Raw genomic sequence first — 15,960 nt, forward strand, 5'->3', positions numbered from 1 at the left:
ATAAAGTATATGGTACATACATATACCGAAATTTCATATTCCTAACTAGATTAGTTTTTGAGATAGCAATAAAATCAAATAAATAAGTATTTTGTGTGAACGCAGCCTTAGCGACATAAATTCTCAAACGCAAAATGGCGTCGTGGGGAGCGGGGCGGGGGCGCCAGGGTCGGATCCTGCCAATATTTTTTTAATTAATTATTATTATTATTAATACCTTAAAAAATAAAATAGTATAGGTACTATTTTTAAGTATCAATTCATAATTATTTAATACAAGCTTCTGCTCCCAGAACTACTCTAAATAAAGAATTATTTATTAAATACATATATCAAAAACCGGCCAAGTGCGAGTCAGACTCGCGCACTGAGGGTTCCGTACTCGGGTATTTTTTCCAACACTGTGCACGATAAATCAAAAACTATTATACATCAAGATAAATAAAAATCTGTTTTAGAATGTACAGGTAAAGCTCTTTCATATGATACCCCACTTGGTATAGTTATCTTATTTTGAAAATTGAAACACATTTTAATTTTTTTTTTAATTGATGTAACCACAAATTCGCGGTTTTATAATAGGTCTTATACCCCCCTCCCAATCAGTCCCGGTTGCCATCTCGACCTGTCGCGTACTGTACATAGTTTAATTAACTTATCGCTTCAACAATGTAACTCGGTGCATTCGCAATCCCAGCGGGAAATCAATTAACTTTCAAAGTGTCGAATAATTAAATCCACTATGTTAATTGAACTCGATGTAAAACTCGGGTTCGCGTATTATTTAATATTTAATCCCACTAATATTATAAAGGCGAAAGTTTGTATGTGCGTGTGTGTGTATGTTTGTTACTCTTTCACTCAAAAACTACTGGACGGATTTGGCTAAAATTTGGAATAGAGATAGATTATACCCTGGATTAACACATAGACTACTTTTTATCCCTTAAAATCGATGAGTTCTCACGGGATTTTTAAATACCTATATCTACGCGAACGAAGTAGCGGGCATCAGCTAGTTTAGAAATATTTTTAAATTAGCTGATACCCGCGACTTCGTTCGCGTGGATGTAGGTTTTTTAAAATTCCCGTGGGAACTCTTCGATTTTCCGGAATAAAAAGTAGCCTATGTGCTAATCCAGGGTATAATCTATCTCCATTCTAAATTTCAGCCCAATCCGTCCAGTAGTTATTGCGTGAAGGAGTAACAAACATACAAACACACACACACTGAGAGTTCTCCATAATGGTCTCAAAGGTGTGCAAAGTTTACCAATCCGGACTTACTCGTAGTGGTAGAGTGTAGACTATGGGCTGTGGCCAACCCTTTTCATTCTGAAAGGAGACCCGTGCTCAGTAGTGAGTCGGCGACGGGTTGATAGTGATGAATGAATGAATGATTGAATGCCTATTGTACTTTTATTGTGCACCACAAAATTTGTACAGAAAAAACCAGTCAAGTGCCAGTCAGACTCACGCACTAAGGGTTCCGTACGCGGGTATTTTTAGGACATTTTGCACGATAAATCCAAAACCATTGTGCATAAAAATAAATAAAAATCTGTTTTAGAATGTACAGGTAAAGCCATTTCATAAGATAGGTACTTGGTATAATTATCTTACACTGAAAATTGAAATTATTTGTTCATGAAGACATTTTTTTTGTGATGTAACCACAAATTCACGGTTTTCAGATTTTTCCCTTTACTTGTGCTATAAGACCTACATATCTGCCAAATTTCATGAAACTCGGTCAACGGGAAGTACCTAGGTTTTCTTGACAGACACGACAGACAGACAGACAACAAAGTGAACCTATAAGGGATCCGTTTTTCCTTTTGAGGTACGGAACCTTAAAAAAAAAAATTAAATAACAATTTCGCAGTCCGTCCCTGGCGCGGTGAAAGATGAGAGCGGGTCACAACAGTGACGCTACAATTTTGATACTTGCACTGACTACTTTAGATTATTGGGGTAAAAATATATTTCTGCCTAGACAACGCCCGCGACTTTACTCTGATTAGCCAATGTCAAGTTTGTAGTTATTTTCAAGTTATTGAATCTATACAAGTATGGACTCCGTCTGCGCCGGCACCCGCCGACATACGCACGGCGCCCCCTTAGAGTGCTTCCTAGTCAGTTCCACCACCAAAACACCAACTAACACTAAAACCAGTCACTTTTAACAAAAAAAAACACTCCAAACAAGCACAGCACGCGCGCCAGCAAAGTCCCCGCGACTTCGTTATACATAGCAGTAGCTAAAAATTGAACTTATTATTAGTACTAGAGGATGCCCGCAACTTCGTCCGCGTGGATTTAGGTTTTTAAAGATCCCGTGGGAACTGTTTGATTTTTCGGGATAAAAAGTTGCCTATGTCAATTACTGGGACGCAAGCTACCTCGGTACCTTTCATACAAATCGGTTAAGCGGATGGGTTTTTGGGAATCCCGTGGGAACTCTGTGATTTTCCGGGATAAAAAGTACCCTATGTCCGTCCCCGGGATATAAGCTAACTCTGTACCAAATTTCGTCAGAATCGGTGAAACTGTTGGGCCGTGAAAAGGTAGCAGACAGACAGACGGACAGACGGACAGACAGACAGACAGACAGCAGACAAATAGACAGAGAGACAGACAACAAAGTGATCCTATAAGGGTTCCGTTTTTCCTTTTGAGGTACGGAACCCTAAAAACTGTATAAGAAACGCGATAATGGTTTTAAAATATCTGTTCAGCGATGTCAGTCGAGAGGATAAACTAAACATCTTTTGGGAAAGGGAGAGTCCCTTTGCCACCATGTAAATGAAAAAACTAAAAAGTACAGAGTCTTGTACGACAGTATGGAACCCTTCGTGTGCAAGGCCGACTCACAATTGACCGTTTTTTTAATTATACTTGAGTTATTTATGGAAACCCTGGGTATTTTTACCTCAAAAACCAGTTTTTGTATCGTTACGTACAAAACATAAGACGCCCTCTATAAATAACCTCGTCAATCATATCTATTTACATTTTACATTGCTAGGTATAACAATACAATCCATACTTATTAGTATTATAAATGCGAGAAAATGTCTATCTGCTAGCTATTACGGCCCATCCTTTTAACAATTTTGACGAAAGGTATAGAGATAACTTGCATTCACGGGAAAGACATAGGCTACCAGGAAATCCAGGAAAATCAAAAAACTCCTATGAAATCCTTAAAAAAGTTAAACTACATGGATATAGTCGTGAGCATCAACTTCTAGCTTCTTTTTTCACCATAAGTTGCCCGGTAGAGATTGCTCTAAGCAATAAGGCCGCCTTTGCACACAATTATTTTTTATGTTTTCTTCTTTCTGTGTTCTGCTCCTTTACATGTGTTTTTGTGTGCAATAAAGACTTCTATCTATCTATCTATCTATTTGGCACAGAGATTGTTTGAATTAAGATTGGCAAAGGCTACTTTTATCCCGAAAAATCACAGTTCCCTTGGGATAAAAAAAAATTCACGGGGACGTAGTCCCATCTAATAGATGATGCCAACGATGATGACAGATAGAGATGATTGTAGCAACAAAATAATTACAAGTAGTTATCCTTAGGTACGGAACCTCAGAGCGCGAGTCCGACTCGCACTTGGCCGGTTTTAAAACACTTTTATTTTTTATAACTTTCGAACCTACCTAACCTAAACTAAGGCGTATAAAATTGACATTCAATAAGGCGTGTCAGTCAACCGGAAACAACGTAATAAAAACTTCGCGCAATGCGCAGTTTAGAAGATATACAATACTAGAGGATGCCCGCGACTTCGTCCGCGTGGATGTAGGTTTTTGAAGATCCCGTGGGAACTCTTTGATTTTCCGGGATAAAAAGTAGCCTATATCCGTTCCTGGGATATAAGCTAACTCTACATCTTATATGCATCTATACTAATATTATAAATGCAAAAGTGTGTCTGTCTGTCTGTCTGCTACCTTTTCACGGCCCAACAGTTTAACCGATTCTGACGAAAGGTACAGGGTTAGCTTATATCCTGAGGACGGACATATTTTTAATCCCGGAAAATCACACAGTCCCCACGGAATCTTTAAGAACCTAAATCCACGCGGACGAAGTCGCGGGCATCATCTAGTTCCTTATGAGTAAATAAATTATAAGAATATTTTTTACTTAACAAAACTTTTACACGTAATTTTGAATCGTCAAATACATACCGTCCGTTAAATGCATATTTATCGGTTTCATTGCCGCAATTTCATAATAACAGCGACTTAACAAAATGTTGTTTGACAAATGACAATAAAAATAACAAAGTATCAAAAATATCCAATCGCAGTAAACAACTGTTCACGAAGTTCCTGTACATTTAATGAACAAAAGGGTGTAAGTGCTAAATCGTTCACTATCTTTCAAAGGAAAATTATCTTTATTCCTTTATAAGTAAGGTTCAATATAACTTGTCAGTTTATCTAACTTATTAATGCTGGTTTATATAGAATTTGAAGATTAGGAAACCATGTTTTTTCGCCAGTTTTTTCACGTCCCGTATTTATTAATAACTAGCTAATACCCGCGGTTTTGTTTGTGAATTATTATTTTTGTTCGAGGGCTCAGAAAAAAGGGTTGTGATTTTACTATTTTAGTGTGTATTTTATATTATTCGTAACTCCCAAACTATTACTTCCAAATTATTACTAGCTGATGCCCGCGACTTCGTTCGCGTTGATTTAGGTTTTTCGAAATCCCGTGGGAACTCTGTGGTTTTCCGGGATAAAAAGTAGCCTATGTGCTAATCCAGGATATTATCTATCACCATTCCGAATTTCAGCCAAATCCGTCCAGTGGTTTTTGCGTGAAGGAGTAACAAACATACACACACACACACACACACACACACACACACACACACACACACACACAGACACACATACAAACTTTCGCCTTTATAATATTAGTGTGACTAGGTAATAGGCGCGGTTTTGTTTGTGAATTATTATTTTTATTCGAGGGTTGTGATTACTATTTTAGTGTGTATTTTATATTATTCGTAACTCCCAAACTATTCATTATAGTCTCAACGTGGTATCTTAAAAATATGGACAAAATAAACCGTTTTCATATGGGGTTTTAGGGTTCCGTTTTAGAGTTTTAACAGGGCTCTCTCCGTCGCTCGCTCCATACAATCGTAGTTCCAATTTCATTTGAGTATTAAGCAACCAAAGGCCATGTTTTGCAGACATATTCTAGAAACTAATATCTGTGTCTGTGGTGTTTTAGATTTTTCTAAAAATATGTAGTTTTAAAATTACAGGAGCTCAAAGATTTGTATGTAAATTTTTAAGACCGCGTAACTTTGAAACCGAATATTTTAACAGAAATCTGGAAAACCACAGACATAGATATTAGTTTCTAGAATATGTCTGCAAAATTTCATGGACTTTGGATGCTTAATATTCAAATGAAATTGGAACTACGATTGTATGAAGCGAGTGACGGAGAGACTCTTCTTAAGTTAACGTGCTTAGTAAACTTTATCACCGCTATAATTTATCATCTAACAAATCTAACAATTCTAAACATCAAAACGATTACAATAAGTAACTACTTTAACCGATTGATACGAAATTAGGTTCAGAGGTAGTTTGCGTCCCGTAATTTGACATAGGCAACTTTTAATCCCGAAAAATTATACAGTTCTAATCCACGCGGGCGAAGTCGCGGGCATCACCTAGTATTACACATTTTAAAAATAACAAAAATGGAAAGTGTAAGAGCAATACAAAGGAATCGAATCTGCAGCCCTGACTCGGGCGAGAGCGTCCCAACTCATAACGAGCGGTCGCCATGGCAACCGGGCTGTGATTTATTAATTGCCCCCCCCCTCCCTCTCACAGCGCCGCTCGGTTATTGGCAAATTGTATCGAATCTTGGACCACGGAATTATAAAAAAGGTGATAGAGATGGCATCGGGCGTATTCTATAATCCATACTAATATTATTATAAATGCGAAAGTGTGTCTGTCTGTCTGCTACCTTTTCACGGCTCAACAGTTTAACCGATTCTGACGATATTTGGTACAGAGTTAGCTTATATCCCGGGGACGGACATAGGCTACTTTTTATACCGGAAAATCAAAGAGTTCCCACGGGATTCCTAAAGAGCCATCCGCTCAACCGACTTGTATGAAAAGTACCGAAGTAGCTTGCGTCCATGTTATTGACACAGACAACTTTTTATCCCGGAAAACCAAACAGTTCCTACGGGATCTTCAAAAACCTACATCCACGCGGACGAAGTCGCGGGTGTCAGCTAGTCAGTCGGATGTGAAACCTAATCAAGTATGAAGTCAGTTAGTTTCCACAAACAAACACAATACAAACACACATTGTCGCATTTAAAGTCGGTTTATCGATTTGGTATGTACCAACTAATAATAGAATGGGTGGCGTGTGGCGCAAGCGACAAGCGACCAACTAAAAACAACTATATACTAATATTATACTATTATACTATAATTATACTAAAATCACACTAATATTATATAGGCGAAAGTTTGTGTGTATGTGTGTGTGTGTATGTTTGTTACTCCCTCACGGAAAAACCACTGGATAGATTTGGCTGAAATTCAGAATGGAGTTAGATAATATCCTGGATTAGCACATAGGCTACTTTAGATCCCGGAAAATCAAAGAGTTCCCACGGGATTTCGAAAAACCTAAATCCACGCGGACGAAGTCGCGGCCGTCAGCTAGTAATAATATAAGATTACAACATGGCGGACCAACAAATTCCTGAAAGGCTGCCAACGTATCGGTGGTTCCTCTGGTGCTGATAATGTTCATGGGCGGCGGTAATCACCTAACATCAAAATGCAGGAGTTCGTTAATTATTTTTTGCATTCTTTGTGGTATTTTTTTTCTATATCTAATCATCAGTAATGTATCGCTTGTCTTCGTTTTTGCTAGCGTTCTGGTTATACATTGCATATACAAGGTACAACGGTCGTATCTTTATATTGTTACGGTCGCCCACAGTACAGCTTCCGTAGGTGTTTAATCAAGAAAATTGTTCTAATTTTATTGAATAAATCGCTGTCGCTTATGAATCAGTCTGCACTCAAACCGGCTGCGAGCGGAGTGAACTAGATTAAGGCCATCCGAACTTGATTCTAGGTAATACCAAATATTTCGGAAAATAGAGGTTTTTGTTAATGAGCGGGTTTCGCGTGACTTAACACACCTGGTGGTAAGTGATGATGCAGTCTAAAGCACAATACACACCGGCGAATCCAAGGCTCGGTGTTTTTTTGACAACTACTCAAACCAATATTTTAATACAAGATTAGATTACAAGATTTACATTTAAAGAATCTAAATTTTAGTGCACGCTACAAATTTAAACAATAGGCTCGCGACTGGCCGCTAAAGTCACGAGGTTTGACAGCTCTAAATTAAATTTAAAACTGTCAAATTGTGTCTGTCCTTTTCAGATTACATTAGTAAGAGGATGCGATTACTCTAAAATTTACGTATGCTCAGAATCAGTACCATTATTTGACTATCCGAAAGTGTACAATAATACCCAATTTGAATAAATGACTTTGATTTATATTTACTAGCTTTTGACTTAGCCCATAAAACACATAAATACAAACCTACATACATTCCTTTTGACTTGTCCTTAGTCATATAATAACAAGATACAGACAGACACACTTTCGCATTTATTATATTAGTAAAGAATAGATAGTCAAAATATTCAAACAAACTAACCGAGTGAAATCAATAATAATATCAAATCAAAACAAGTTGCAGTAAAAATAAAAATAATGTCAAGTATCAAGAGGCATCGATCGCAGTGTATCGCTTACGAAATGTTATCAGTGGCTACGGGGATACTGCGGTACGTGAGTTTTTACTTTTAAACTATTATTATTATTATTATTTATTGCTTCACTAATTTATACTAATAACAAGTGTAAATTAAAAATTTATAACACCCCCGACAAGTGAAGGTTGCAGTAACTAGAAAAGAGCTGATAACTTTCAAACGGCTGAACCGATTTTCTTGGATCATAGCTAATAACACTCTCGATTAAGCCACCTTTCAAACAAAAAAAACTAAATTAAAATCGGTTTATTCGTTTAGGCGCTACGATGCCACAGACAGATACACAGATACACAGACACACACGTCAAACTTATAACACCCCTCTTTTTGGATCGGGGGTTAAAAATACATATTCATTACCATATTCATCAACTCATTGTCGGTCCACTACTGAGCACGCTTTGAGAATACGAATGCTTTAGATTACCAATTTGGAACAAAGTATAGTTTTAATTTTTAACTATGACATAGTTTTAAATTTTAATGTACCTACTTACCTAAAACGTAATCACTCCTCTGCAAAAGTGGGTTTGTTTGTTGGTTGGTAGTAATTATTAAAAACTAGCCGATGCCCGCGGCTTCGCCCGCGTGGATTTAGGTCTTTCCAAATCCCGTGGAAACTCTTTGATTTTCCGGGATAAAAAGTAGCCTATGTGCTAATCCAGGATATTATCTATCTCCATTCCAAATTTCAGACAAATCCGTCTGATAGTTTTTGCGTGAAGGAGTAACAAACATACACACACACACACACACACACACACACACACAAACTTTCGGCTTTATAATATTAGTGTGATGCCGTACATTCAGGAAATTCATGTTATCAAAGAAAACTAGACGCAGACCAAGTGACTACATCACGCGCAAGTGTTCAATTATTTAATTTAATTTCTACTTATTTATATGCTTGATGAGCGAGAACGATATAAACTTTAAAAAACGGATTTTATACGACATGTAATATTAACGTAACATAAAAAAGCTTAAAGTCATACATAATGCACTACATATACATAACTTAGTAGGTATCCATCTAATTATTTTCTTATAACTTGGGTATTTTTTTTATATTCTTAGTTTAGTTATTATATATTTACTGTACGACTTATGTTTATGTTAATGCACGCTGTGACTGCCCGTAAGTGGAGTTTCATAAGAGCCATGGGATGTAAGGAATAACACGTAAAAGTAATTTAAATGCGTAACTCTATGGGTGGTTCTAAAAAAAATCGATCTTTATAGGTTAATTGTTTATATAATAGTTTTTTTAAATGTTTTAGCTATAATAAATAAACATATTTTCCTATTACTTTGAAAATAGTTAATAGGTTTACATAAAAAGTAAAAATCACAAATATAATGAATTCAGTAGCAAATCTCAGTAGCGTCTCTATTCTTTAGGAGCGTGCTAAGTAAAGCAAGCAAACGAAGCAAACCCGAGGGCACAGGGTTGGCACTAGGGTTCAAAATAGTAAATAATTATTTTTATTTATATGATTTTTCATTTTTATTTTTTTTTGTAACTGTAATTTGTGTTTTGCGGTGCAATAAAGTATTTAAATACATACATAAACACTATTTTGCACTATTTTTGAGTTTAGTACCTCAAAATGAAAAACGGAACCCTTATAGTATATCACTTTGTTGTCTGTCTGTCTATCTGTCGTGTCAAGAAACCTATAGGGTATTTCCCGTTGACCTAGAATCATGAAAGGCAGGTAGGTAGGTCTTATAGCACAAGTAAAGGAAAAATACGAAAACCGTGAATTTCTGGTTACATCTCAAAAAAAAAACGTGTTCATGAACAAATAATAATAATAAGTATTTTCAATTTTTAAAGTAAGGTACCTATACCAAGTGGGGTATCATATTAAACGGCTGTACATGGGATATGGAAATCCGTACATTCTAAAACTGATTTTTATTTATTTTTATGTATAATAATTTGAAATTTATCGTGCAAAATGTCGAAAAAAACACCCGAGTACGGAACCCTCGGTGAGCGAGTCTGACTTTCACTTGGCTGGTTTTTTTTTTCATTATTCTTGAATTGAGAAATATTATTCCGAATCATTCGAATAGGTAATAACTAATAATCATAATATATTTTTTAATCTTTCGTTTTTGTAATTTTCAACTAAACATACACCTACTTCTATAATATTATATTATAATGTTTTTAAAAAGAACAATTTATAACACTTTCATAGCAAAATAGCGTAAAATGTAAACAGGTGTTTTTGTATTTACATTGGTTTTATTTGTATTACAATGCGTCACTTGTTTGATCGGTCACCGTTTACTCAAATGCATTTACTTATCTAACCGACTTCAAAAAAAAGAGGTCTCAGTTCGATTGATCGGAATAAGTAGAGTAAGAGAAAAGTTGCTTATCTGAATAAATATTTTAAGTTCATATTATATTTAATCACTATTCAAGTATTCACTACCCATATTAAAGATTTGAAAGTGTGTTTGTTTGTTGATTGGTCCTTCAATCACGCCACAACGGAGCAACAGATGCATGCATGAATAGAATAGAAATACTTTTATAAAAAATAAACTTTTACAAGTACTTTTGAATCATCAAATGCATCTACCACTGGTTCAGAATGCCTTTCATAGATATATTAAAAAACGGACCTTACAAGAATACTTAGTGGACAAGGCGTACTCCACCATCCAAGAATACGCCAATAGATATAAAGCTTAATTATTGTTACGATTCTCTTCATTTATATTATTAGACATTATATTATTTTATTTTTATTATATTTGATTGTAATTGTACTCTATTTGACTTTAATGTGTAAAATATTGCATGCCGTAAGGCTAAATTTGGCTGTACTTATTATAAGCTTAGATTAAGACCAATGTATATACCCAAATTTGCAATAAATTGATTGATTGATTGATTGATATTTAAAAACCTGGAGAGTGCCATAGACTACTTTTAATCCCGGAAAATTAAAAAGTTCTGAAGGGATTTTATAAACCTAAATCCACATGGACGAAATCGCGGGCATCAGCTAGTCAGTATTAATTTGAGAAACTCTAAATATTTTACTTACAAAAGAAATTTAGCGACGAATACATAATAATCAATATCATTAGTGACAAAAACATTTTTTTTTAAATATCAGCTGTTTACATTGACGTCAGTCTTGTTATTACAGATAAAAGTTAATTTCGCAAAACATTTATATCCCACACCTACTTAATAATATACACAAAGGTGTGTTTGTCTATCTGTCATCCTTTTACGCCCCAACCGCTCTGTTGGTTTGGGTATGGATAGCTTAATTTTATTCAGGTACAAGTAAGCCCAATGCAATCTAAATTGGTGATAAGTGATGATGCAGTCTAAGATGGAAGCGGGCTAACCTGGAAGGTATATTTATAAGTTATAACCCTTTCGTTCATCACCAAACACCAAACACGGCATCACCAAAACGCTAAATCGCTTGGCGGCACGGTTTTGCCAATAGAATGGTAACTAGCCGAAGCCTCCCACCAAACCAGACAAGAAACTCGGCGGTTGCTCTTTTCAAGTATTCAATTTACTATAATATGCCATACTGTATACAAGCAATCGCAGCGCCGTGTATTGCTGGAGCGAGTTAAATCCAAGCTTATTTTGTCATTTACATAATCTTCGATTGTCTAATAAGCTTTTTTCAGGAGCATACTTTTAATAGATTTTTTAAACTTTTGTAAAGGCTGTGGAATTTTATTAGGTATAAAGTATTACACTCATTTCCACAAATGACTTTCCCACTTTACTGAGGCGGAGCGTAGGATATGCGCCTTTCCTTTCTTGAAGTCCTTGAGTATCCTTTTTTGAAGTCGGTTAAAAATATATAAACTAACGCATCGACAACCCTAATCCCCTCAGCAAGTATGCGCCGATATTTTTTCACTGGAACAGGAAATCGGTGAGTCGAATTACAATTATTATTTTTTGTTTAATTTTTATCACGCATTGTTTTAAACCGGAAATTTTAAAAAACGCTTAAAAATCGAACACAACAATTGAATTTTGGTCATCATCATCATCATTTTCAGACCTGGGCGCGTTTGGAACCCTTGTAGCTTTATTTTTAGGGTTTCAACCTTAAAAGGAAAAACGGAACCCTTATAGGATCACTTTGTTGTCTGTCTGTCCGTCGTGTCTGTCAAGAAACCTATAGGGTACTTCCCGTTGTCCTAGAATCATGAAAGGCAGGTAGGTAGGTCTTATAGCACATGTAAAGGAATAAATCTGAAAACCGCAAAGTGGTTACATCATTTAAAAAAAATTAAAATGTGTTTCAATTTTCAAAGTAAGATAACTATACCAAGTGGGGTATTATATATGAAAGGGTTTTACCTGTACATTCTAAAGATTTTTATTTATTTCTATGTATAATAGTTTTTGATATATCGTACAAAATGTTGGAAAAATACCCTAATACGGGATGTTGAAGCGCCTACAGCTTTTTCTCGGCAAATGCACTTTGTTGCGAATAGTTTTAATAATGTTGACAAAGACCATAAATAATTGTTTATCCTAATGTATTTTTGTATTGTATATATTTTAAATAGAAATTAATTAACTACATAATTAACATATATTTCATATATTTTCATGTATTAAATTCAAATCTTACTTATCTAAAATCATAAATTTGTTATCTGTTTGCAATGTTAGTTCATACAACATATTTTCTTTAGCAACCCTCAATTTTATATAACTCTAGATTGTCATTTTACGTTTTTATAATTTTCCTTTTGTTCTCTTCTCTTGGTTAAAAAAACCAAACGGTCTGCGCGCCAATAAATTCATTTTTAGAAGAAATATCTTTAATTTTATCATCCACGCATCAACAATTGGCGACCGTAATGTAACAATACGAACCTGTAAACTACAAACAAAAGGAGACGACCAACAATAATCAAGAAATACGCAATTGCAACTTGGCGGCTACTCGACGATCCAGCAACGTGTTACAATCGTCTGGTCAGAGCAGCTCAAGCCGGGAAGGTGATCGTATTTCTGGAATTGGAGGACATCTGCGCTGAAGTCAGCACCGATCAGCATTCGCATCCGTGCCGGCCTATTCAGATAAGTGCCCTACTTTTCCTACACATAACCCCTTTTGTCTCATCAATATCTCATTCCTAGATACTCATTCCTATAAAATATCATTTAAATCCTTTCTTACTTAAAGGTTACTATTAAAATACACTGCGATTAGAGTGAAATAATAACTAAATTAGTGAAATAAAACAGTTTAAAATCAAAGTACCTACGTCATCATCGTAACTATTGCATCATATTTTATTGTCGTTATTTTTTTTCGCGCCGGAGGCTCTTTATAGATATTTAGTGTTCCAAACAATTAGATATTATAAAATTAAACTCGCTATACATATTTATCGTTACCTAACTAGTAAAAATATTCAATTTCAATAATTTGTTTGTTAGTTTATCATTGTAGTTTTAACAGTTTATACCTACCGTAACTAGTCAAGATTAGTACCTATCAAAACTCCTTTGCTTATTATACTGAAATAAGTACTCAAGGTCAGTGTGCCGACGATTTCAGCTTGGCGGGGTACCTATACCTACTCACGACGCGACGTGGCGTGGCGGGCGCGAGTTACACAGCGCGTTCCACGGAGCTGAGCTGCGCTTGCCGGTTCACAGGTGACACCAAAGAGACTATACAAGGAGCGTGAGAATTTATTTATTATTTTAGTTATTAGTTTTGGAATCAGTCGAGTAACAAATATTATACAAAATGACTAACGTTAACGACAACAAAGGCGATTTAAAGATCCTATTAACAAAAAGAACATCAATTAAGGGCCGTATCACAAAATTTAAAAATTATGTCGATAATATTTCTAAAAAAGAAGTTTTAACGCCAATTCAAATATCCGAATTAACAATTAAATTAGAGAAATTTCGTTTACTTTCGGTTCAATACGAGCAGTTGCAAGATTCAATCGATGTTTTAAATTCAGAAAATATAGCTTTTGAAATCAACGAACGAGATGCCATTGAGCAGGACTGTGCGACATGTATGGCTATTGCTCAAACTATTATTAACGAATCGAATAGTCATAAAGACAGTCACGATCATAGCAACTCGTCCTTGTCTCAGTGCCATCGCGAACACTATGAAGCTGAGTTTAAGTTACCGCAATTGCAAATTAATAAATTCGATGGTGCCTATTTTCGGTGGCTTGAATTCCGCGACACATTTTTATCGCTTATACACAACAACGAGCGCATCAAGCCTATTCATAAATTTCATTATTTGGTATCGTACTTAGAAGGTGACGCCGCTCGTGTCATCGCGAATCTTGAGGTTTCTGCTTCTAACTATAATGACGCGTGGCGCTTATTGTGCGATAGGTACGATAACAAGCGACAACTTATTAATCATCATTTAAATGCTCTTTTTAAAATCGAAACTATGACACGCGAGACTGATCGTTCATTACGCTTTGTGGTGGACACAGTTACTAAGAACTTACGTGCATTATCCAGTTTGGGTCAAGCTACTGAACATTGGGACTTAATGATAATTCATATGATTTGCTCAAAATTAGATCCACGTACACTTACTAAATGGGAAGAGATGCGTAATTCTTTGGATGATATACCCACACTTACACAATTTAATAAATTTTTAACCGATCGCGCAGACATTTTAGAGACACTTAATCGCAATAGATTGGAGAGGTCTAAGACATCATCCACCTCTTCACGCCCTGCTACAGGTCAGAATTCTATCACTAGCAATCAAACAAAATCTTTTACTTCACTAACTCCAAATAACAATATTAAAGGTTGCGTTATATGCAAAGGTGACCATAGAATATATGATTGCGCTAATTTCAAGGCCAAGAGTATAGAAGAAAGAAAAGCTGACGTACAGCGACTAAAGCTATGCACAAATTGCCTCAGGTTAGGCCACAATCAGCGTAACTGCAGGCTTGGTCCTTGTCGTAAGTGCAAAAAGTTCCATAATAGTTTTTTGTGTGATCAAACAGCACCGTCTAATTCCAATAGCAATGATTCTACAAACACTACCGAAACAATAGTCAATTTTTCTAGACAACCAGTAAATCAAGTCATATTGTCTACAGCCATAGTCGAAGTTACCAATCCTAAAATAAACAAATCACTAAAGGTCCGCGCTTTACTAGATTGCGGAAGTCAATCATCTTTTTTAACCAATCGTTTGAAAGACATTCTAGGTCTCGAGTCACAGCCTATTAATAAAATTAACGTTGTAGGTATTGGCAACAACTCTTCAAATTTCATCACTGAGAGTTGCATTGCCCATATTAGTTCAATACACCAAGATTATAATGTTGCTTTGACTTGCTATATACTCAAAGAGTTGACGGGTTCGATTCCTGCTGCTCCTATGAATTTACAAGGTTTTAAAATTCCAAATAATTTGAAACTTGCAGATCCTAATTTTGACATTCCTTCGTCCATCGATGTCCTCATTGGTGCAGACCTCTTTTGGGATGTCCTTGGTAATGATACACTTACCTTAGGTCCAAGTTTTCCAAAATTAAGAAACACAAAGTTTGGCTGGATAATTGCCGGTCCAATTTATACAAATGTCAATATGTCCAACAAAATTCAATGTAATAAGTCAATACTAAAACAAAATGAAGAAACAGAAAGTCTACATGAACTATTACCAAAATTCTGGAACATTGAAGAGATTCCAAACAAAACATGCCTTACTAATACAGAAAAGGCCTGTGAACAACATTTTGTATCCAATACCACTCAATTGTCAAGTGGAAGGTTTTGTGTTCAACTTCCACTCATTGATACACCAGATTGTTTAGGTGATTCCTATTCCATGGCTAAGCAGCGATTTCTAAATTTAGAAAAGCGTTTTAGGAGAAATCCGCAGATCAAAGAACAATACGTCGAATTTATTCGCGAATATGCTGCACTTGGTCATTTAGAAGTTCTTCCTATAGCTAAACCACTTGAACTATCCTATTTTTTGTGTCATCATGCTGTATTCAAAGAGACAAGCGAATCGACGAAAATT

At 35.7% G+C, this 15,960-nt stretch overlaps 1 protein-coding gene and 1 long non-coding RNA gene across 4 annotated transcripts in view; both read right to left on the minus strand.

Annotated features, from left to right (window-relative positions):
- LOC123878785 (AT-rich interactive domain-containing protein 5B-like) overlaps window positions 1–15,960 on the minus strand; it is a 70,051-nt gene that overhangs the window by 16,184 nt on the left and 37,907 nt on the right. The window lies entirely within an intron of this gene.
- LOC123878792 lies at window positions 204–13,698 on the minus strand. The gene is made up of 3 exons (XR_006798879.1): window positions 13,418–13,698; window positions 1,804–1,815; window positions 204–217 (listed from the first exon to the last, which is right to left on the minus strand). It is a non-coding gene; the product is annotated as an uncharacterized LOC123878792 (long non-coding RNA).

The sequence above is a fragment of the Maniola jurtina genome, chromosome 26, assembly GCF_905333055.1.
Source record: "Maniola jurtina chromosome 26, ilManJurt1.1, whole genome shotgun sequence".
NCBI classification, from domain to species: Eukaryota; Metazoa; Arthropoda; class Insecta; order Lepidoptera; family Nymphalidae; genus Maniola; species Maniola jurtina.